A 23,268-nucleotide genomic window follows, 5' to 3' on the forward strand; every position below is an offset into this window, starting at 1 on the left:
GCCAGAGGAGGGGGAGAGGGAATTAAAAAATCGGAGGAGGGGAACAAAACAACCCAGAAATCTCTCCCCCCTCCCTCTCCCTCTCTCTCTACCACCTCCCAGACCCTCCCCAAACTTTCCCGTCCCCTGGCTGTGCAGGGGGCGCCCCCCACTCGCGGCCGGGGAACGGCGTGGGGCGTTTCAGCACCGCGGACAGCAGCGGGGGATCTCATTCTCTGCCGAACTATCCGCCCCCCACCCCAAAAACCCCAGCCAAAGGCCCCTATCCCCACTTGCAGGACTTCCACTGCGCGAAGGGCGGCTGACAAAGCCGGAGACAGATCTGCTTCCATGAGACCCCCCCAGGAGTGAACTTTCCCTCTCCACCCCCTCTTTGCTCTCACCCTCTCTCTACTCTCACGACTCCCGCCATCTCTCACAACCCCCCTATCTTTCACAACCTCCTCATCTCTCACACTCCCCTCCCCGCCACCCCCCGGCCCCCGGCAGCGTAGTTCCTGCGGAACGCAGCGGCCGCTTCAGCACCACGGCCGCGGACAGCGCCCGCGGGGCCGGGGCAGGGCGGGGGGCACGCGTGGGACCCCCTCTGGCTTCCTTCCTTCCTTCCTTCCTTCCTTTCTCCCTCCCCTGTCCTCCCCTGTCCTTTCCTTTCCTTTCCTTTCCTTTCCTTTCCTTTCCTTTCCTTTCCTTTCCTTTCCTTTCCTTTCCTTTCCTTTCCTTTCCTTTCCTTTCCTTTCCTTTCCTTTCCTTTCCTTTCCTTTCCTTTCCTTTCCTTTCCTTTCCTTTCCTTTCCTTTCCTTTCCTTTCCTTTCCTTTCCTTTCCTTCTCTCTTTTTTTTTTTCACCTGGAGTTGTGCTTAAAGTTGAAAAGTGATCCGTGCATATATATAGTCTGTGCCCATAGGTGACGGCGATTATGTGCCACCCTTTTCCTCCCGGTTTATTGTAATCAGAATTTGCCAGCACTCTCAATTTGGTAGTGGAAGCTTCCATTTTGTGAGGAAGGGGTGTTGGTTTCTTCTAACATGGAGAAAAGTCTGCAGAGTTTGAAGGTGGGGGATGGGGCCCCATTCATGCTGAACATTACCATTTTGATTGCTTTGATGCCATTTTTGGAGGGGGGAGGGGATAGAATACTCTACTCAGCAGAGCACAAAGATGTTTAATCACTGTATAGAAGCAAATCAGATACTTTCTTCTTAAAAGCAAATCTGACACTACATGATAGCTAAGGGCTGTTAGTCTTTTTTTTTTTTTTTTGTGGTGTAAAACAGCAAGTTGTTGACTCTAATACTACTATACTGAGTAGAAGATTTTTTCTAAACGAGGTAACAGCCTTTACTGCAACAATGCATCTTTATGTGTTCTTTCTTCAGTATGAAAATAGTTTTACTGTTCTAAGTGGGTATTTAGAACATACATTTGATCATTTTCCCCTGTATTGGAGCAACTATTTCAAGGCTGTTTAAATTTTTATGATGATAGTAAATGAGAACCTATTTATTATGTGTCATGCTGGAATTTAGATAAAGCAGAGAGACACATTTGAAAATACAGTTTGAATGTTCTGATTCAGCTCGGTGAAAGAGGTTTGTGCTAAGCTTGCACAATGTATTTATGCATAATCCAAACTAACTAGTAAACAATTGTTGTATATTTATGACTTGCCTTTCTCATAATCTTATAAATAAATCAATAAACTATGAAGTAATTAAACATAAAATACCAACATTCTGTAAACACCAGATTTGGCCTAGCAGGAAACCTATTATGTTTAGGCAAAAAAATAATAATAGTTTTTTAGATTTCTTTTACTGATTTCAACATCTTGTGCAACAAGAGCTTGTAAGAGCCTAGCTTTATAAATAAGAGTCTGGAGGATTTTAATAAGAGTCTAGCTGGTGATGTGCTGTCTTCTTGGTCCAGACTGCCACCTCTGGAGGTCTAAACTGGAATCTTTCTTGGGTCACAAGTGAAATGAGTTTGGAGGTCTTAGCCTTTGACCAAATCACAAAACCATCATGCAACTTTGCAGACCTGGTTTAATTAGTAGTTGCTCCTTGGGTACTGGCTTAAAAGTGGGGTACTGGCTTAAAAGCTCTTGAGAGTCTCTTGAGGTGCAGTGAAAGCTACTGAGACAATAGTTTGACTAGTACTGCAGCTGTTTACTGGTTTCAGGCTCTCACTTTTGAGGGTACACCAAAACACTGAAGTAACCTTAAGAAGGCTGTGTAAGTAGGGAATTTTTTTTTACATATGTTTTTCCCCCCACCCACACTCACGCCCAATTTGTTTAGGCACAACTGATTCATAATTCAATAAAACATACCTTTGATTGTGCATGCACTGAATACAAAAGATACTGAAATTACATTTCAATTAAAATGCATGTGTGGATGTTGAAGCAGGCAGTAAAATGAATAACACATCCGGTAGAAATATAGCAGGGGGGAGTGTTACCTTTCAGTACCCCCACTCCTCAGTTTTCCATTGTAGCTGTTAGCATTTGTGGCAATATTTCTTTTCCTTTAAAATTACAAATAAAACCAGAAAGAATCGAATGAGAAACTCAACTTTTGGCATATGAGGTAAATGTGTAAGGGAGATTTGTATGCACAGTTGGCTTTTAAGTTGTGGCCTAATTAAAGATCCCTGGCTAGTCATTGATGCTTCTTTTTCTTGTTGGTGGTTTAGAGAAGTATGGAATATAGTTTATATAGTTTTCCTATTTTCTCAGTCTTTTCAAATAAGTATTATGGAGCCATTATTTTCATTACCAAAATGGTGCAGCCTAAATCAATACTTAACTTGGCATCTTACTCAGAAAGACAAAAGTTAGACTTTTGTTCAGAGTCCATCCTTCATATACTATAGCTTTGATGAATTGTAATAGCATTTGAGAGTGGGTTACCTCTTCTTTAACAAGATATGATGTGTGAAGACTCCATTAGTTGGTCCAGTGGTTTTACACCTTCAATCTACAGCACATGCAGAGCAGCAGTAACATTTTTATCTAAATTGTCAAGCAACAAGCATTTATATGTAAATAAAAGAGCTATCATAAGAGCCAGCATTGGTCTTAAAAGCACACCAGAGATGCTCTGCTGCATGTGTTTCTTTATGTCCTTAAAGAGTCTTTAAGGGTCTTTTCATTTTAGAAAGTTGTCTGTTATTAATTAATAGATAAACAAATAAAGAAACCTTTCACCTCCAGTCGGAAGTTAATTGCTACTGACATAAATATTAGGTGGCGAGGCAGGTCTTAAAAATTAACAATGAGTATGTGTGGGCTACTATATTTTCGACTCTGATGAACTCTGAATTCAGACAGCCTGTCCTGGAGTGCAGTAATAAAAATATGTCTTCCTGAAAGACATTATGTATATGCCATTCGCTTGTGCTCTGCCTTATTTCTTTACCATAATTTACTATCTATGCAGAAAATCAACATTAGTTTCAGGCAGACTCCCCCAACCTTTGCTATTGCTGGTTTGTATTTTTGGGTAGTATATCTGAAATTAAATCGCTGACTGTATTTTGCCTGTGGTGATCACCAATAAAGCCTGTTTGTGGAAAGTGTTAGACTTCTTAAAATTCAAATACAGTTCTTGTATGACTTGTTGGAAAGGATTTAGCTCAAGATGTCTGATTTTACCAATGTCGTATCTTTATTTTGGGGAAAAGGAGGAGGTGGTTTTTTGGTTTGTTGAAATTCAGGATGTGCTGTGCCTGGAAATGGCAACATTATTTACACACATTAAAGGGAAAATTACTGACATTTGCAAAAGCTCAGTATTTCATACAGTTGGGTACTTTCAAAATTGTTGAAATCAAATAGGGGTTATAAGCGTCAGTGAAAACTGAGATAAAACCTGAAAGGCATTTCCAAATCAAGTTGAACCTAATGTGAAACTCCGTCACATGGCACACGCAGCACTCCCATTTACTGTGGCATGAATTGTATCTACTTATGTTCATCCCAGCAGAATTTGGTTCGAAGGGCCTTACCAAGTACTCGCTGAAGTCGAGGGAGGCAGGGTGACGAGCCCCGAGGTGAAATATTAAACTTTTCAATCACAAGTCTTTAAACATAAACACAACAGGTATTAAATCTGGGCTTGACCTTACAGTTCCTCTGCATGTTGAGGTCCCACTGACTTTGCTGGGAAACCTGAATGACTGCAGAATCAAATGAACTTACTGGATCAAAGTAAAGATTAGTTTGGGATTGTAATTCAGAAAGCTTCCGTTCCTCATCTTTTTTGCTGGAACCAGCAATTTATTAGTTGCTTTGCCATCTGTTGAAGAAGTGACAAAACTAGGAAAGAATTTACCTTCAGCTCCTTGGAGGAGAAACTTGGGAATACAGTTTGCATAATGGCAAGCCCAGCCTTCTGTTTGTACTTTCAGTAATACTATGTTGAGATTCCATGTTCACATTGGGAAAAAGGGTAATAAAGACCATTTTCATAGAGGTGAACCACAATGGAAATATGTATCCTTGTGGCTTTCTGCCTTCCATTAGGTTGTCCTTCTAAGATTCATGGAAATTGCACATCTGTAATGAAAATGTGTACTGGAGGGGGTTAGAACCACCTTTTGTTTGGTAGCTGCTTGACTGGCATGTGAAATGCTATTTTGTTCTAGCATTTTTCTTTGACTGTATGCTGTTCTGTAGTTGTACAGTATATCACTTGGCAAGGCTAAGAGTTGAAAAGTGAACGTTACATTCATTCTAACCATTTTAAAGAGTTCACTTTGATATTTTAGCCACTTAAAACACCTGCTGTCAGAACAGTACAATTGATTTCAATTAACTTTGAATTTCTTCAATAAGATGACTTTTATAATAACTCCAGTAATCCCATGATGCCTCATTAGAGGAGCTGGCTATGATGATTATCCCTGTGATATAGCATTTTTTTTCATTACAATGCTTTTGTCTATTCAGAAGAAGAAAAAAAAAAGGAATTATGGCAACAATACCTTTTTATTTCACTTCTGGTTTTACACTGACAGAACCTGCTTCCTGTTACACAGTGTAAAATACCTAATTTATACTTGCAGCAAACAGGTATTTGTTCAGATGTACACAATACTTTAGTAGGCAGACCCTTTCAAAGAAACTTTAGTTCTGTGTAGGAACTCTGTCTGGGAGTTAGAATTTGCTTTAATTTCCTAGTAGACACTTGGACAGTTAAAAGCTATGCTTTCACAGGAGTCTTTGTCTAGAGCTCTGGTTTAATGGGACAAATTTTCAACTGGTTCGTGCCATATGTGCAGCTGATTTGGAATTGTGTTATCATGTCAGATGCTTGTATCAGATCACTTCATTTCCGAATCTAGCCCACTGACTCATTCTGCTTGTAGAAGAAAAGTAGAATATGGCTCTAAATGTCTCCTTTCCATATCATGGTGTTAGAGAAGGGTTTTTGAATCATGATTTTAAATCTCATTTCCAGTAGGATACTGCATCACTCTAAACACTTCCGGTATGTTCAAGTAGAGAAAATCCCTTTTCATCTCATTCCAGATTTGATTTTCAAGATTTGATTTGATTTTTGATTTTCAAAGCATGAAGGTGTATAAAGGCACGTTAATACAGAGTTACTTTTAAGTTTTGCCTCTATGCCTTTCTCTTTGTGATCAAAGATAAAGTATGCAGTATTTTTTTTACTTGATTATAAAATGATACCTCCCTCTCCCCTCAGCCCCCCAAAACAAAATCTGAAGCATCAACACAATTTCTCATCAATAGAGTTAAAGGGTAGAAGTTTGCAAATCAATAAGATAAGACCATGGTAAATGGTGCATGTGTGACCACGATGTCAAAGAGGGCAGTTTGTACATGCATAGTAGTTGGAGGTAAGGGAAGTACAAAAATGGGCTGCAAGTTTAAAATAAGACCAAAGAAAAACAACCAAACAAAAAAAGAATTGGACTAATTGAAATGCAAATTTGTCTTTCTGCCATTAAAGTGGTCAGTTATTTCAGCCTAACAGAATTATATTTGGTCTATCCAGTCCTCGTGGTTAAGTCAACTTAACCACACTTCCCTTATGTGCATCTATATAAATGTATGTGTATCTTTTTTTTTTCTATCTTTTTTTTTTTTTTAATTATTCGCTTAAGGTGGTGCCACTTTGTTATTTGGAAATATTTTTCTTGAGCCAAAATGTACTTCCTTAAATATGCTCTCTCTCTCTCCCCCTTTCTCTCTCTCTTTGAATCAGCTACTTATTGTTATGTAGTAGCAATTTCCAGAGTGTCATATGAAATTGCTGATGCGGCTTAGTTCCAGCTACAACCTGCAACTGCCAATAGTAAGCGTCTATTGAAATCTAATATGTACTACAGGGCTTTTTTGCACAAGTACAGGCAGACCCTTCTGGTTAATATACAGTGACAATGGAAAAAATATGAGGATGTGTTTTCTTTTTTTAAGCCATGGAGGAGTTAAGTGTATGCCTGAGTTTAGACTACAAAACAACCCCTCTGACTGAAGGAAAGTAAACCAGAGAACTGGCCCTAAATGTGGCTTCAGGAGAATCAAAACAATAAGTATCTGGGAAATCTGTAGATATGATGGGTGGTGTTAATCTGAGGTGTTGTGAGGCAGTCTTATTTTCAGAATTGGAATTCAGTCCTAAGAGCTTGGGCATTGAGGTTGCGGCAAAAACAGTGTGTTCGTCTGGAAATTTGTCTGATTGCTTACATTTCATCAAGAGAAGGGTATAATAGGTCTTGAAACAGAAGTTAAATCTATACCTTACCATGTTGATTTAACTTGATCATGTAGGTACTTTGTGATATAGCTTACTTCTTAACCAGAGAGAAGGAATGGCATAGCCTTTCTGAGCAAACTCGGCTATTGATGACAAATCTTATAAGATTACAGAAAGTAAAAATGTATATTATATTTTGATTAACATGAGTCAAGTGAGAATCATTGATACTTTTGACACACAGCAGAGATTAACCCACAGCTTCTGTAATTTTACATTTTTCTAAAGCGCTTTGAATCAGCTAAGATTGCCTAAAGATTTATTGGCAAACTGAAGCTTTTCTAAGAATGAAAAAGATGAGAGAAGATTCCATTCTCAGAAATGCACAGACTAGAGAGTCTCTGTGTCTGAATGTGCTCATTTGTGTGTGTGTGTTGGTTGGGTGTGAGCATAAGGTCTTTCTCTTTGATATCATTCAGGCAGAAAGCCAATATGCGCATGTAAATGAGCCTGAAAATATAATTAAAAATATATACATACTGGGGACTGTAACACAGAATTTTATATGAGATGCAGGTTACAAAGTGACAAGTGACATTTCCTATATAATCACTGATACTAACTCTCATCTGTGATTTATGCATCTCATATGTTATTAAGTACTGAACAGATAAATGCTGGAATTATTTCTTAAGATATAATTTCACCACAGTGAGTGAATGCAAAGTATGCCTTGCCCATTCTTCTCCCAAAGCAAAAGCCAAAATACACCTACCACGAAAATGTTACTACGGACACTAAAACTATCTTATATAAGGTCGGATAAAGACCTCTTTGATAGAATATATCTCTTGGATATAAACTGTGGCAAAATAGACTTAGCTGTGTCATTAATATATTAAGATGAAGGAGATTCTGCAAATCATTAACACATATCTAGGAACTCAAATACAGATGGAAAAAGATAAGGATTGCCAGATGAAAGACATAAACAATCTTGGCCTGTATTTCAGTGTAGATAACAAAGTCTTGCACGTAAAAGCTTACACAAGAGACATCTCAGAAACTCCAAACTTCAGGCAAGAAGCCAGTTTTCTTTGCTGTCTATTTTAAAAGTTAGGTTAGAGTGCTGGGTACAGAAGCTAACATTTCTGCTCTCCAGCTTGGAGAGTAGCTACTTTGTAAAGCTTTATTTCTTGTTTAAAAATACAAGTGGAATCCAGATGTATTTCTATCAGCAGCTCTGTAGCCCGTAAATATACACAACCTTAGCCAGTGTCTTATTTACGTTATTTTATTAACATTCTTTGCTGAGTGGGCTTGAATGGAGCACAATCTCTCATACAGAGGATCTAATTATAAACACAAGGGACAGAACCAAATAAGCAGTCTTTAAAGGGAAAAGAGTCTGGCAGCTTTGTTTAAAGTGTCCTTTAATGAACTTCTTTAGCAGCTTGTATCTTAGCAACACATTTTATTACATACCAGTGCGGGAGAAGCAGTTTGCAGATGTAGTTGCACAGTTGCACACAGTAATTTATTTCACCCCTTTTTTTTTCCCTTTTTTTTTTTTCCTACTTCTCTGTGGTGACTCAACTGGAATGCACAGACTAGTTTTTCTAGCACTGATAGCTCACTCAAAATCCTTGGTTGGTTCATTTGTATCTGTTCTGTTTTGTTAGTTGATGAAAAAGGCATTTAGTGTAGTAAATGCATAGTGATTTTGCTTGCTCTTAGAAATTCAGATATGACTGTTCTGAATAGGCATGGATTTCAATTAAAATCAAACCAAGCTTCTTTCAATGTACTTTTTTGCTAGTAAGTGTTCTGTCCAGTGCTAGTCCTCGTTGCACACACAAACAAGTTTCCAGATTTGTAGGTTATTTACTCTTCACTGTTACATGGAGCTGTTTTAATCTGTCACCTTTTCCTCCTTGAAAGCTAATTGGAATATGGCAGTGACAAGAACATTTGCAAGCTTTTTTATTTTTCTTCCTTCTTAGACAAAACTTGGCACTTAAAATGCAAATATATGAAAAAAATAACTTGTTTTAAAACCAATTAAAAAAGTGCACTACAGTCTCTCTTTCAGATGACCTGAAAGAGTTGAGAGTTTCTTTGTTGAAAAAAATACCTTTTTTTTTTTTCTTTCTTTTTTCCCTCACATTACTAATTGCAGACTGAGTTCTACTTGCATGTTTTGACTGAAAAACACTGTGGGTAGCTCTTTTCAATCGGGTCTGTTGAGGAATGAGATACTACTGAAGATATATATGAGCATTAGAACCTAGACTTTTTTTTTCTTCATAAATTAAAGGGAAAAATACTTCTTATGAGCAAACTAAATAGCATTCAACTCAATTTGCATTTTCTGCCGGCTAGGCAAATGTAAATCCAGAAATATATTTCCCTGGAGTTCACTGGAGTTACCCACAGTTCGCTCTGGTGTGGTAAAAATTAGAAACTGGTCACAGGGAGAAAAGCAGGTGAGAAAAGGTGAGGGAAGAGAAGGGCAGTCCAGAGCATTAGGTGAACCCACAGAAGAGTGGTAAGCTTGTTGCCTTAAAGATACTGCTCTTGGGGAAGGTTTCATTATAAACTTCTTTTAACAAGTAACATGTTGGGGGTTGATATTAAAAAGTCAGGAGACATCCATTTCATGAAGTCCTTTGGTATTTGCAAATAGACGCGCGAAGGTTTTTGAAAGAGTTGGAATTGTTTCTATGCTTAATAGTAGTTAAATGTATTTGCATTAACTGACAAACCATTAAATTTCTTAAATCCTTATTTCAAAACAGAAGTTTCTTTTCTCTCCAGAATATTGATGGATTTGACTCTAGTTTTCTGTTTTCAGTATGTCAGGTGATAGTTTGCCTGTACCTTCAGAATTACAATAGTTCAGCCTTATCAAGATGCATAAAAGAAGTCCTCCAAACTTAAAAACAAAGTGTACTGTAAAAGGAGAAATAAAAGACAGTCCTAACTACCTTTAAAACACTGTGATATTAGACCTAAACCAGTAGGATGTCCTCTGAAACCAAAAGCATTTATGTTGCCATGTGATTAACTTACTTTTTTCTTTTGCAGTTCAGCCCACTGTTTATTAACTTAAATTGGATTGAAAAAATTCTAAGCTGGGGAATGCATCAGAATCTTGCACAATCACCAGGATTAATGATGACAACATGAACTGTTGAACAAGAAAATCATGAAATTTGCAATATTGCTAGACAAGGGTGTTATATGCATTTCTGTAGCTGTATTGGCCATAACAGAAGGGAGTAGCAGTTTCTGGCATATTTCATGTCCTGTCAGGAGAAATAGTATTTACAGCACACACAACATTTGAAGTCCTTGTCCCAGGGTTGTTTTTTTTTTTGGGTGTGTGTGTTAGTGCTGGGAATGTTTAAGTGAGGTAGAAAAGCAAGGGACTTAACACATTTAGAAAGTTCTTCTGCAAATACTGCAGTAACAAGGAACAAAATGAAGCATTTAATTACTTTCTGAAACATTTAGGAAACAATTAGGAACCTGTGTCTTGATTGGCCAAAACAAAACATCCAGCTTGAGTTGTTCATTTTTGTATCAATAAAGAAAGAAAATACTGTTTTCCAGAAACACTAACATTTCCAGAGACTTCTTTAACCCTCTGAGTGATAGCATTGCACCTCGTTACAGAAGTACTTTTACTAAAAGAAACTTAAAGGAACTTCCATCCCCAGATGAAGCAACAACTCATTTATAAACAATGAGATCAGGAACAATAGAAAGCTGAGTGCATTCTGCATGAATAATATAACTGAGGGTTGTAAAAAGCCTGTGATTTTAGTATGCCAAACTCAGTGTGGGAGTGCAGCATTCAGCTGATTTTTCGACACTGGAGATTCATCCTTTCTCTCCCCCACATGTATGTGCCAACATACATACACAGAGGACTAGCAGTGATGATTAAAGAAGGAAGTCATCAGCAACTCCTATGTGGTGATGTTGAGACTTGAGTGTAAATTCATAAAACTGATGGAACTCAGGCTGAAATCTAGGCCAACACTTAGATTTAATGCATGCCTTAGGTAGGTGGAAGAAAGTCCGAAGACCTGATTTAAGAATAAAGTTTGAATGTCAGTCACTGTTCTTGGCTGCAATTCCGATTTTCTTAGCATTCAGGAGCTTTATGTCAGAGAGCTTATGAGGCCTTCAGAGTGAACTCATATTTCTGGTACCTTTAGGTATATCATTTTTATTAAAGAGAATAAATTTGGGTTTAAGCTCAGGATTTCAGGCCTCTTGGTTGAAAAAGAAAATTAGCTGTAGTTAGTTATTTTCTCCTTTCTTCCCATTGCATTTACTTAACTAAAGTCTTTCTTCTAAAGGTGCTGAACTGTAAGCTCTTTGGATCTGGTTCTCTCTTTGTCCTGTGTATATTCAGTGTTTGGCTTAATGAGATTCTTTTCATAGAATCATAGAACAGAATCATAGAATATCCTGAGTTGGAAGGGACCCATAAGGATCATTGAGTCCAACGCCTGGTACCACACAGGTCTACCCAAAAATTCAGACCATGTGACTAAGTTCACAGTCCAAACACTTCTTAAACTCCAACAGGCTTGGTGCTGTGACTACTTCCCTGGGGAGCCTGTTCCAGTGTGTGACAACCCTCCCAGTGAAGAGCCTCTTCCTGATGTCTAGTCTAAACCTCGCCTGTCACAGCTTGACACCATTCCCATGGGTCCCATCACTGGTCACTAAATAGAATAGATTGGCGCCTGCCCCTCCACTCCCCCTCGTGAGGAAGCTGTAGACCACGATGAGGTCTCCCCTCAGCCTCCTCTTTTCCACGCTGAACAGGCCTAGTGACCTCAGCCGCTCCTCATACATCTTCCCGTCTAGGCCTTTCACCATCATCATAGCCCTCCTCTGGACACTCTCCAACAGTTTAATGTCCTTTTTGTACTGTGGTGCCCAGAACTGCACACAGTGCTCGAGGTGAGGCCGCACCAGCGCAGAGTAGAGCGGGACAATCCCTTCCCTCGACCAACTAGTGATGCCGTGCTTGATGCACCCCAGGATACGGTTGGCCCTCCTGGCTGCCAGGGCACACTGCTGGCTCATATTCAACTTGCTGTCAACCACAACCCCCAGATCCCTCTCTGCGGGGCTGCTCTCCAGTGTCTCGTCGCCCAGTCTGTACGTATAGCCAGGGTTGCCCTGTCCCAGGTGCAGGACCCGGCACTTGCTTTTGTTAAACTTCACGCGGTTGGTGATCGCCCAGCTCTCCAATCTGTCCAGATCTCTCTGCAAGGCCTTTCCACCCTCATCCGAGACCACAACTCCTCCAACTTTGGTGTTGTTGGCAAATTTGCTCAAAACACCTTCTAGTCCTACATCCAAATCATTTATAAAAACATTGAAGAGGACTGGCCCTAACATGGAGCCTTGAGGGACCCCACTAGTGACCACCTGCCAGCCAGATGTGGCCCCATTTACCACAACCCTTTGAGCCCTGCCTGTCAGCCAATTGGTCACCCATTGTATGATGTTTTTGTTTAGCTGTATGCTGGACATTTTATCCAGTAGGATCCTATGGGAAACTGTCAAAAGCTTTATTGAAGTCCAAAAAGATCACATCAGATGGTTTCCCTTGATTTTCCAGGACTCCCAGACAATAAGGTAATGCAAACAGCGGGTGATAAATTGAAGGCAACTGTCACTGAAGTTTAGCCAGTGACAGAATAAACTTTCCCCAAGCTCATCTTTGAGTGTCTTTGCCAAGTATGTTACAAATACAGAACAAGCAAGTTTGAATTTTTCTGTCTCGGGCTGTCTGAGATAATCCACTACATCTGCAGTTGTAGATCTCATATCATATAAAAAAGTTTGTAGTTTTGTAGAATATAGCATGTATAGTTATTTTCTTAAAGTTGAGGGGTTTTTTTGTTTGTTTTGTTTTGTTTTGTTTTTCATTTCAGTCCCTTGTTATTCTTGGAAGTGGACACCTATTAAACTGAGTTCTGTCAGATGATAATGGTGGATTTTGTAAGATAGTCCAATGTCCTGAAAGCTGGACTGAAATCCGCTAATATATTTCCTAAAGATTTTTCTACTGTATGACATCTTTTAATTTTACTAGTGTTAACTGAGCACAAAGCAGTGAGCAAATGCTTTGTCCATAATTACCATTTGTGATAGGCTCCCATTTTGCTTCACCATTATTATTATTTTTAAAAAAGAAAAAGAAGTAGAAAAGTTATCACTGTTTCATCAGCTGGATTAAGATCTTGTAGTTTTGTTGCATTCAGTTGAGCCATAACTCTTGATACTTCCTGAGCATCTGAACCATGTGGACATAACTTCCCCCACCACACCCAAACTACTCTTTATTAAAAAAACAACTTTATTAAACAAACAACTCGTAAATTGACCAACCACTGATACAAAGCATAACTTAATCCCGGAGGTTCTTACTCCTTCTTTAAGCTAGTTCCCACCAAAGTCACTGTTAATTTGCTACTTAGAGTTTCTCAAATGACTGTGTAAAGACTGTGGCTAAACCTTCAGATTTTGGTTCTACTTTTATTATTCCTGTAAAAAATAGCTTTAATAATGTTGTTCTTCCAGAAGAAATTCCAAATAATAAAAAACTATATATTGCTACTTATTTACTTAACAATTCACTATTGTTTAAAAGAGACCTTGCAATCATCAGGCGCTTGTGTATTCATCAGCTAGCTTCTGGGCTGTTGCAAACTATCATGTAAATACATAGTTAAAAAGTTCATTAGTTAGAAACAATTCGTCCAAAATCATTACACTATTAGCAGCTTAGAAAGGCTTGAAATTAGCATTAAAGAAGTACTGGATTTCTGTGGCAATTTGGTTGGATATGCTGAATGTGCAATGAAACAGTCTTATACAAAAATTATTTGGTTGCTTTACAAGCACATCCTATCTTATTCTGAGAGAACTATCCCCGGTTTAGACATCCAAAATGTTTTGTTTTCTTTTGTTTTAGTGACAATGACTTAGAGGGAGAAGTAGACACACATTTATGTTTCAAGCCCAGATTCTGCCAAACTCAAGGACTTTGGCGTAAGTGCCCTTCTTATTTAAAGGAGAAAGATTCCTCTCCACCTGGCAGGAGAGGTTTTCATGCTGCATAGACATCAAAACAACCAAAGAGCTTGAGAAACAGGAGTAAGAGGTGATGTCCAGAGTGAATACAGTAAAGTTTAAGCTCATGGATTCTTTGTGAACAAAGCAGGGAGGCCCAGGTACTGGGACACAGAATTGAGTGGGACAGCAGGTAAAAGTTTGAGTAGATGATTTCTTTCCCAGTTCCTTTCCCAGTTCCCAGCGAAGGGGAGGCTGAGGAGATTGTGTGAAGTTTGTGACTGTATGCATACCTCTAGCTGGCATAGCTTAGAGCAGAGTTTTGTCTTCTCATGTTTTCTCTTTTCCTGGAAGAAATTTTATGACAAATTAGCTAATGATGAGAGGCAGGAATTCTATTCTGCAAGTTTGATGTTAGGTGGGGAGCTAAGATGGGGATTGGTATTCCTATGCACACATTTCAGTTTTACTCTATTTGCATGAAGTTGATCCATTCTTGCATGGAACAAAATTTTACTGAATACATACCCAGGAAATGTGTAGAGAGTTGACTTTTAATCTCACTCAAATCAGTAGTGGCTGGAATTGCCAAAATGCTTTGTGTTTTTGTTTCTTAAGACTGATACACTTCATCTTCTCTTAATTACCAGCTATAACTGGAGATTGGCTTAATGAAGTCCCCGAGGGCTCAGTACTAGGGCCAGTCCTCTTCGATATCTTTATCGATGATCTGGATGAGGGGATTGAGTGCACCCTCAGTAAGTTTGCAGACGACACCAAGTTAGGTGCATGTGTCGATCTGCTTGAGGGTAGGAAGGCTCTGCAGGACGATCTGGATAGGCTGGACCGATGGGCTGAGGTCACCTGTATGAAGTTCAACAAGGCCAAGTGCCAGGTCCTGCACCCGGGAGGTAACAACCCCAAGCAGAGCTACAGGCTGGGAGATGAGTGGTTGGAAAGCTGCCTGGCAGAGAAGGACCTGGGAGTACTGGTTGATAGGCAGCTGAATATGAGCCAGCAGTGTGCTCAGGTGGCCAAGAAGGCCAACAGCATCCTGGCTTGTATAAGAAGCAGTGTGGCCAGCAGGTCTAGGGAAGTGATTGTTCCCCTGTACTTGGCTCTGGTGAGGCCGCACCTCGAGTACTGTGTTCAGTTTTGGGCCCCTTGCTACAAGAAGGACGTCGAGGTTCTCGAGAGAGTCCAGAGGAGGGTGACGAGGCTGGTGAGGGGTCTGGAGAACAAGTCTTACGAGGAGCGGCTGAGGGAGCTGGGGTTGTTCAGCCTGGAGAAGAGGAGGCTCAGGGGCGACCTTATCACTCTCTATATGTACCTTAAAGGAGGCTGTAGCGAGGAAGGCGTTGGTCTATTCTCCCATGTGCCTGGTGACAGGACAAGGGGGAATGGGCTAAAGTTGTGCCAGGGGAGGTTTAGGTTGGATATGAGGAAGAACTTCTTTACTGAAAGGGTTGTTAGGCATTGGAATGGGCTGCCCAGGGAAGTGGTTGAGTCACCATCCCTGGAGGTCTTTAAGAGACGTTTAGATGTAGAGCTTAGTGATATGGTGTAGTGGAGGACTTGTTAGTGTTAGGTCAGAGGTTGGACTAGGTGATCTTGGAGGTCTCTTCCAACCTAGACGATTCTGTGATTCTGTGATTCTGTAATTTTCTTTACTGTAGTGTCATTATTAGCCTTTCTGTATTTGGATGTCCATGTTAAAATGTTTGATTAACCCTCTAGTTACAGTTATGATGTCTCTGTTCAGAGTGGTAATTTAAAGATAAGTCATTTTATTTATACTTATTCTTAATTCCCAGACTGGATGAGTCAGTTTTCTTACCTTACCTGTGTACCAAGAGATAATAAAAAGCTGATCTAGCAAAACTCTTGTTTTCTGTAGGTTTACCTACCTAAACTAAAACAAAGTTATCCTGGGCTTTCATTGGGCAGATAAGAATATATATCAGTGTTGTCTTGAGAGATATTCCCATCTGATGCTATCTGATGCTGGCATGACTAAGACAATCTGTTTCTACTGGGGATATTCAGAATGCTCTCTGAGTAGTGCGAGTAATCGTATAGTGAAAACTGAATTTCTGCTAGTCTCTGGTAGTTGTATTGGCTCCCAACTGGCCTCCTGCCTTTCTTGCTCCTTCACTCTTGAGTGATTTTTATGTTGAAACATGAGCTACACTCTTGCAATACGATCCTTTTGTTTAGCTTCTTGGGGTTTGTAGGAGGAGGGTAGCTATGTCCACAGTAGCAAGCAGAGCAGTGCGATGGAAGATCTGGAAAGCAGAACAGTTGGTGCTGGGGACCTGTTGTCTGCACTGTACACATACTTGGGGTTAGGCTAGCTCTGGTCTGGGCCCAGGGAGTGAATGTCTGTTACACATTAAGTGTGCTCTGGAAGAGTACTTTTCAATTATTTTAATCCAAAAGTAATCCACTTGGTCTGCTCCAAGATAGCTTTATAATGCAAACTGAAGCACAAGAAGGGTTGAGCACTGGGTGATCTGCTTCCAAAGTGAGTTCTTGATTTGGAAATGATAATTAATGTGGATTTCCTCAGTATGTATTCCTTGCTGATGGGTTCCTCACTCAACACAGCATCACTCAACTCCAGCTTTTCTGTCTTTACTGATAATGATATCACAGGGCATGAATGGAGAGGAGAGAAGAAAACAGCTGACATCCTTGTGAGCATGAATGTATCAACTCTATTCCTCTGTATTCTTCATGCTAGAGGGAAATGGAATGAAGAATCAACTCCTGTTATCTTTTCCCACGCTATTTTGAGGGCTACAAGTGTTTTACATTTCTGAGCTCTGGACCATTTCAGGTCTAATGGAATTCTGAAATCCTACTTAAAACTTTCATTTCTTTAATTTCAGACATGAAGCCTATACCTTACTCTGGCAAGGAACACTGTTCCTCAAGGAGAAACTCTCTTCCACGGTATAATAGTATTTAGGGCTGCTGTCTGCAAGCGATTTACCTATGTTAATTGGAGTTAGCAAATGTGAATTTTGTTACCTTACCTGGATATAACATTAGCAGAACACTTTGGAACTCCTTATATTTCTTGAAGAAATATCACCAATTCACTTTTTTAGTAAGGAATATTTCCTTTCTTGTCAGTTTCCTAATGCTCGTAGCATTGTCTAGAACATGAGACCCAGAAAAAATAATGTGATTCATATACACAGTTAAAACTTCTTTGGCTTGGTTTGCCTTTATCATTTTGCTTGCTGTAGGAAAGTAAGCAAATAACGTAAGTGGAAGAAAGCATACTAGTGCCTAGATTTCTTTAATGTCAAATAATAGTGGCTTTTATACAACAAGGGAGCAGATGGCTAGTTGCCCAGTATTCCTGAAACAAAGAAACAAACAAACAAACAAAAAAACCTTAGCATTCTTTCTCCCAAAACTTTACTGATGCAGACTTTCAGTGCTCCTAGGAGCTGTGCAAGCAGCCTGGAAGGAGATCAAAATGCCAGTGGCATTTCCTCCTGTCAGATAGGGGACTATATAGATTGGTTTAGGTTTCACACAGACTGAATGGTATCTAGGTTGTACCATAATGTAGCTGACCACTCTGTGCTCCCAGCAGGTGCTTAGATACCACAGGTAGGGGTGCGGGTGGGTGACCTTATACAATTCTTGCCTGCTACGTAGTCATTATTTCATCCTGTCAGGATGTTTTTCAATGTCGTGACACTCCTCCTCTGCAGTAATGAGTCTGCATAGAAACATATGACTACCTACATCTCTCAGTTAGATGGAGAACTGTGTATGCTAAGAGATGAGGGCATACTAGTATGTTCAGTGCATAACAAATGTTTCTTTAAAACTTTGTGAGATGCGTGGTATGTAAAGGTAAATTGTACAGTGGGCCTCTTACTGCAATTATGGTCGAAATAAAGGTTGGGACTTGTGTTAGCCTCAAAGAAGTGATGAGAAAAATAAGGCTCTGGAACAACTTTCAAACAGAGAAAGTGAAAGCAAAGAACCACTGTTAAAAGCAAGGGGAATCTGTGACATGCAAAGGTGCTGGGGAGGCTTGGCTGGCTGCAGGGGAAGAAAGCACATAGCACTTGTTTATAAGCTGTAATGTTTGGAAATATTTCTGCAGGACACAGAAAAAATGTTAAGAGATGAAAGGGTAACTCAAAATGTTAGCCAGTTTCTATTTACTGCATATGGGAAGTCAGTTCCAGCTATCATAAATTTCCCGATGCCCAGATGCTTTTGTCATATTAAGAAACTGATTTCAAAATTATTTTCTCTTCTGGGTCTTACAGCATTTGTCATAGGAGTGTCTTTTATAATAACCTGAGTGCAGAGGGTGTTTTTTTTGTTGTTTGTTTGCTTGTTTTGTTTTGTTTTGTTTTCCAAAACAGAGGTTGCTGACTTAGTTTGTAGACAGACTTGGTATTCTCACAGTAAGTCAGAATGTTGCTGGCACTTCATTTTTCACTGTGATTTTGGTACCTGGAAGCCCTGAAACATTTTTCCAAAGTGCAGTGTTGCACTTAGAAGCAGAAGGGTAAACAGAGGGCTCTCTACAGACTCAGAGATGAGGGTGACAGTGTGAATTCTGACACTGGTATTTCTTTTTTGCTGCCAGAAAGCACCAGGAGATGGCATGGTTTGTACAGACGCATGCTTGAAAGTGAATGAGTGAGCTTGTGAAAGTGCTATTAATAATCTTCGGTAGGGTGTTAAACACTATCATAAAGAAAAGCAGGAATGTGCAGTATTTTAATTCTTATTTCTTCTTTCTGCCAGTAAGGGATAGTAGTGAAGTCCAGCCTATCCTTTTCTGAGTTTGAATGGCACAGAAAAGGGGAGGAGGAAGTGAAAAGAAAGAAGATGATGTAATTGTGGTGCAACAAATGCAGTGAGGTCAGCCTAACGAAAAAAGGTATTGATGGTAACGGGTAGACATGGCACCTTCTCTCAATAATTTTGACATAAAACTTTTTGTATCTTCTCAGGAATCTGTCAGTCAACCCTGATACAACCCTTATCCCTCTCACTTCCCCTTCACTGCCCGCAGCTCCCAGAAAACACGGTGTGAGGAGCACAGGGTAGTAAGATACTAGTTTACCATCTTGACTGAAGTGCCAGTGCCTGCTAGCTTTAGGGACTCAGGGTGTAAAAGTACAGTATTTGTTTCATCTTAAAAGCAATCCTAATGTTAGGAAAAGTAGGAGTGTATTTTAAAAAGGTATTTTTGTGGGATTCTGCAACATTGATGGGCTCTGCACAGCCTCCCAGTGTTTTCACTGGAGGAGGGCAAGAAGCTTCCACACCTCATGCTGCACCTCTCCACATAGGGGACCCAGCTGTCATCCGGGGGGAGGAGAACTGGTGGAGCCTCAGCTCTTAGAGTCACCGTAGCCTGACCAGTGCAAATAATAATCTGCTTTTTATAGAGACAGAGGTGTATTTGTTTTCTCCCCTGGGAGGAAGAAAAGAACAGGAGAGGAGCTGTGTGTGATGTGAAGGAACAATCTGCTGTTAATTTGACTTTAATGATCTGAGCCAGCAGATAAATGCTTATGTTATTTTTCAGTGTTTGAAAAGCTCAGACAGGGAGGCTACTAAGAGGCAGTAATGCATGTGGGCACATTTGAAAGAGGAAATTTTTCTTTTGATCAGATATAGGAAGAAAAGGATTGCCTACATTTTACTGGACCCAAAGTTTGCTTTCCCACAGATGAAACTCTATATTTTATGGGTTTTTGCTAGTTTAATGCAAAGGAGTTTTCAGTTCAGCGGTTCATTGTGATCATGGACTAATTATATAATATTTCTCTAGCCTTCTAAAAGTGCAAAGAACTACAAAATTATAAAGAACTACACAAATTCTTGGTTAAAAGTTAATTAGTACGGGTATGAATTTAGACAGGAGAAGAAGCCAGATAGAACAAACTCCTCTACCATAATTGTTTCAGCATGTGAGAATGTCTGAGTTGCTGTGGCTGATAATCACTGCATTGTAAAATGCATGGAAAAGCTGTGTGGCTAAGGTTGAGAGTACATATTTGTATATTGTTGCCCATCCCATCCAGAGACTAGTGCTTCCTCTTTAAGGGCAGGTTGAGTTTACCTCCATGACTTGGTTCTGTATGAATTCTTGAGGTGGAGAGCTCCAGACAGTATCTGATTCTGATGTACGCCAGGCGTAACTCTGCAGAGTTGATGGAGTGCTTTAACATGAAACTGCTTTTAGAATCACCACAGTACTTACAGGGGTACTCGGGATTTGCTCTGGCATCCCATGTGCTTGTTTCTGAAAATGGAACATTTGAACACACAGGGACATCTGGGGGATGGCTTGTATTTTCTGCTGGTTTAAAAATTCCTGAAATTGGTACATTTACACCAATGGGTAACTTGGCTAGGTATGAGTAAAGGTGGGATTTTAACAGAACTGTTGGATAAATGCACCCACACCTCTTCCTTCCATCTCTCCTGAGATGCTGTCTTTCATTTCCTGAGGTAACTGGCATGTATTCTGAAGCAGCCATATATATAAGCACTCTGCGTTTCAGATGTGTATTGTTTGGTTTTTCATTTGTGTTTATTTCACGAATAATCTGTGTGCACGTAGAAGTGTAAAGAGGCAGTGATTTCTTTACATAGTTGACCCCAGCCTTCAGGTATTGAATAACTATTCCAAACTTCTTTAGAAAATCTCATCTTAACTGGGATCTTGGAACATCTGTTAAAGATGCTGAAACTCCCTGGTGGTTGACAGGTTAGAAAAGCTGTCCATGTATTTTCACAGTCCAAAGGAGCTGAAGAAAGGTTTGCATCGTGGTTTGTAGGGTTTTGTTTTGTTTTGTTTTGTTTTCTGTCTCTATTGGATTAGTTAGTAGTCAGAGGTAAACATTGTGTTGGATCATTCTGGAATTTTATATCTCCACAGTATCATGTGAATCACTTTGCAGATGGGATGCTTCCAAGTATAAGGAGTCTTTGGATGATGTAATAAAATGTAGTTTTCAAACTGAAATTATGCTAACCACAGTAGGGGTAGGAAACACTGTGTATATTTAAAGCTAATATTACAGGATTACTGTCAGAAGTTTTTAAGGAATACATGGACTATGATTTTAAATACAGTTCTGTATCCATAGGTTCATTGCCTCTCCAGTATGCTCTTTGTTGTATTCCTTATGGGGTAAGGAGTAGTACAGTTAAGAACAGTTCTGCTCTGAGAAGTGTCAGTGTGTACAGCTAGACTTTTCTTGCTCAATAGATCTGCTTTTTTTTTTTTTTTGCTGTGTAGCTTAATGATGTAGCATTGGATTTTCAAAAGCTCTCAACAACGGCCTGTACTATCTCTTGCTGAAGTCAATAGTTTTACTGTTGACTTCAGCTGAAGCAGACTAAGTGCTTCTACAAGACGAGCTTTTGCTGAAACCTATCTGTAACTACGATCCCATGTGTAAGTTACCCCAGAAGAGTCTGATCACAAGAGTACCTCTGGTCCCTGGTCCCAAGTCCTTGATCAGCGAACTTCCTTCAACCTTAGTCTAGCAGCCCCTGGAGTTTTCTTGTTGAGAAGGGACAATAGACTGTAGGACCAATGCTCATTAAACTTCACTAAATTTGTAGGAACTGCCCAAGGAACATGTTCAAAAGAGACTTTTTTTCCCCAATCACCTTTAAGATGCTTTTCTTCCCTCTTCAGATTTAGTAAGTGTTAGAGTCACCAGTGGGCCAAAAGCCATTTTGCTTTTGATCCAAGGCCATTTCACAGTCAATTGAAAGATCCCTGGCGTATAGCATGGACTCATTTCCACTTCTTACAGATTTTCTAGTGGCCTTGGTGCCTTACCTTCAGTTAGGCCAAATGCCAAGTTCCATGTTTTCATGGAGCTTGTTGATAACTTAACGGCCTTGTATCTTTACCCTTCTGTCTGGTTTTTCTGAAATTGCACAGTAGATTCTTCTCCGTATTATCTAAGTTTCATCTGCCATCCAGTGGGAGTGGTAGACTTCTTGAGCTGAAAGGTGTCAAGTTGTTAAGGTTGTTTGTTGTTCTTTCCTACTTAGTAAGTTGTAAGAAGAATCTTAGGACCCTTTTCAGCAGTAGTGAACAATGTTTCTGCTTTCCTGGTTATTTCAGTAGGCATCAATGGCATTTTGTTGTCCCAGGGAGGGCTGAGAATCTCGTTGGACAACTCTTTGTCCAGGACACCTGCTCTAGGAGTTCCTGGATGTGTTGCTGCTCCCTCTCAGTAAGAGTAGAGTTTGGCTTTTGTTCTGCACAGATGTTGTTGCCTTCAGAGTGTGCCGCTGAAAGTGCATTTTGCATTTTGAAATTGGAATTTGCACATGGCAGTAAAATTTTAAAAAAGAACAGAGACAATATAGGAAAATCCTTGCATTGACTGGACCAAGCACCCTGTTTAACTCCCCAGTGGAGGTCCTGTCTTGCTTTGCTTCTCAGAAGAAGTCACTCTAAGACCCTTATGAATGAAGTAATGTCTTCTGGAAAGTGTAGGACTTTGCTTTAATGTTGCTATTTACAGCCAAAGTGATACACCAGTCAAAATTAAGGCACAGGTGCAATGTGCTGCAGATAAAGGTCTAAAACACCGTCTGTTCTTCATAGTTTACTATCCTAGTCCTCTATCTAGCAACTAATTCTGAGTAAGAGCAGCAGAGCAGCTGACCATTTGGTAGCTAGGTATAAGTTTAATTTAATTGTGACAGTGACAAAGAAAGGGAGGAATAAGAAAGTAAAGAAAGGCCCCACATTTGACGTGACTTGGAAATTCTAGTGGCTGGCTTGTTGCCTTTGGTCTTTGGAGATATAAGTTCAGTTCCTTGTTTTGGTGTTTTATTCTTGTGTGGAATTTAGTAGGTCCCTTGAGGCACCTGAGTCTTGTTTCCTGTTTCTAAAATGGAAGCAGTAGATCACTCTTTTTTTCAAATAATCAGTGTAGTACTTGCAGAATAAATACTTTAAATATTGCTGCATAGCTGAATGCTGAGTAGTCCAATTGCCGTGCATATACATTTATATATAAATGTAATTTATATATATAAGCTGTAATTTTGCCATGGTCATATAAATATCTGATTTCAAAGATAACCAAATATCTAAATTCAAAGCTGTACACAGAAATCCCAGAGAAAGTGAGAACGCTCTGTCTGTAAAATACAAAACAAAAACCAAAATTCTTCTTTCCTTCAGTATGGTTTAACCACACTGGTGCACTGATTTATTTCTGTCAGTAGTTCTGACAAAAGATTTTAGGGGAGAACCAAAAACCTGGTGGACTAATTCGGGCCAATATATTGTCAAGAGCTCTTCATATACTCATGTGTCTGGAAAGGGCCAAATGAGACTAGGAGTTTCATACAGTTGCGAATTCATTTGTTCTAGAAGCCCTAAGAGAAACACTGTTTTCATG

The 23,268-nt window shown here is 39.7% G+C and overlaps 1 protein-coding gene across 3 annotated transcripts in view; it reads left to right on the forward strand.

Moving 5' to 3' along the window:
• The window catches only part of PHF21B (PHD finger protein 21B), a 171,575-nt gene that overhangs the window by 1,693 nt on the left and 146,614 nt on the right, over window positions 1–23,268 (forward strand). The window lies entirely within an intron of this gene.

Source organism: Cygnus atratus, chromosome 1 (genome assembly GCF_013377495.2).
Source record: "Cygnus atratus isolate AKBS03 ecotype Queensland, Australia chromosome 1, CAtr_DNAZoo_HiC_assembly, whole genome shotgun sequence".
Classification (NCBI taxonomy): domain Eukaryota; kingdom Metazoa; phylum Chordata; class Aves; order Anseriformes; family Anatidae; genus Cygnus; species Cygnus atratus.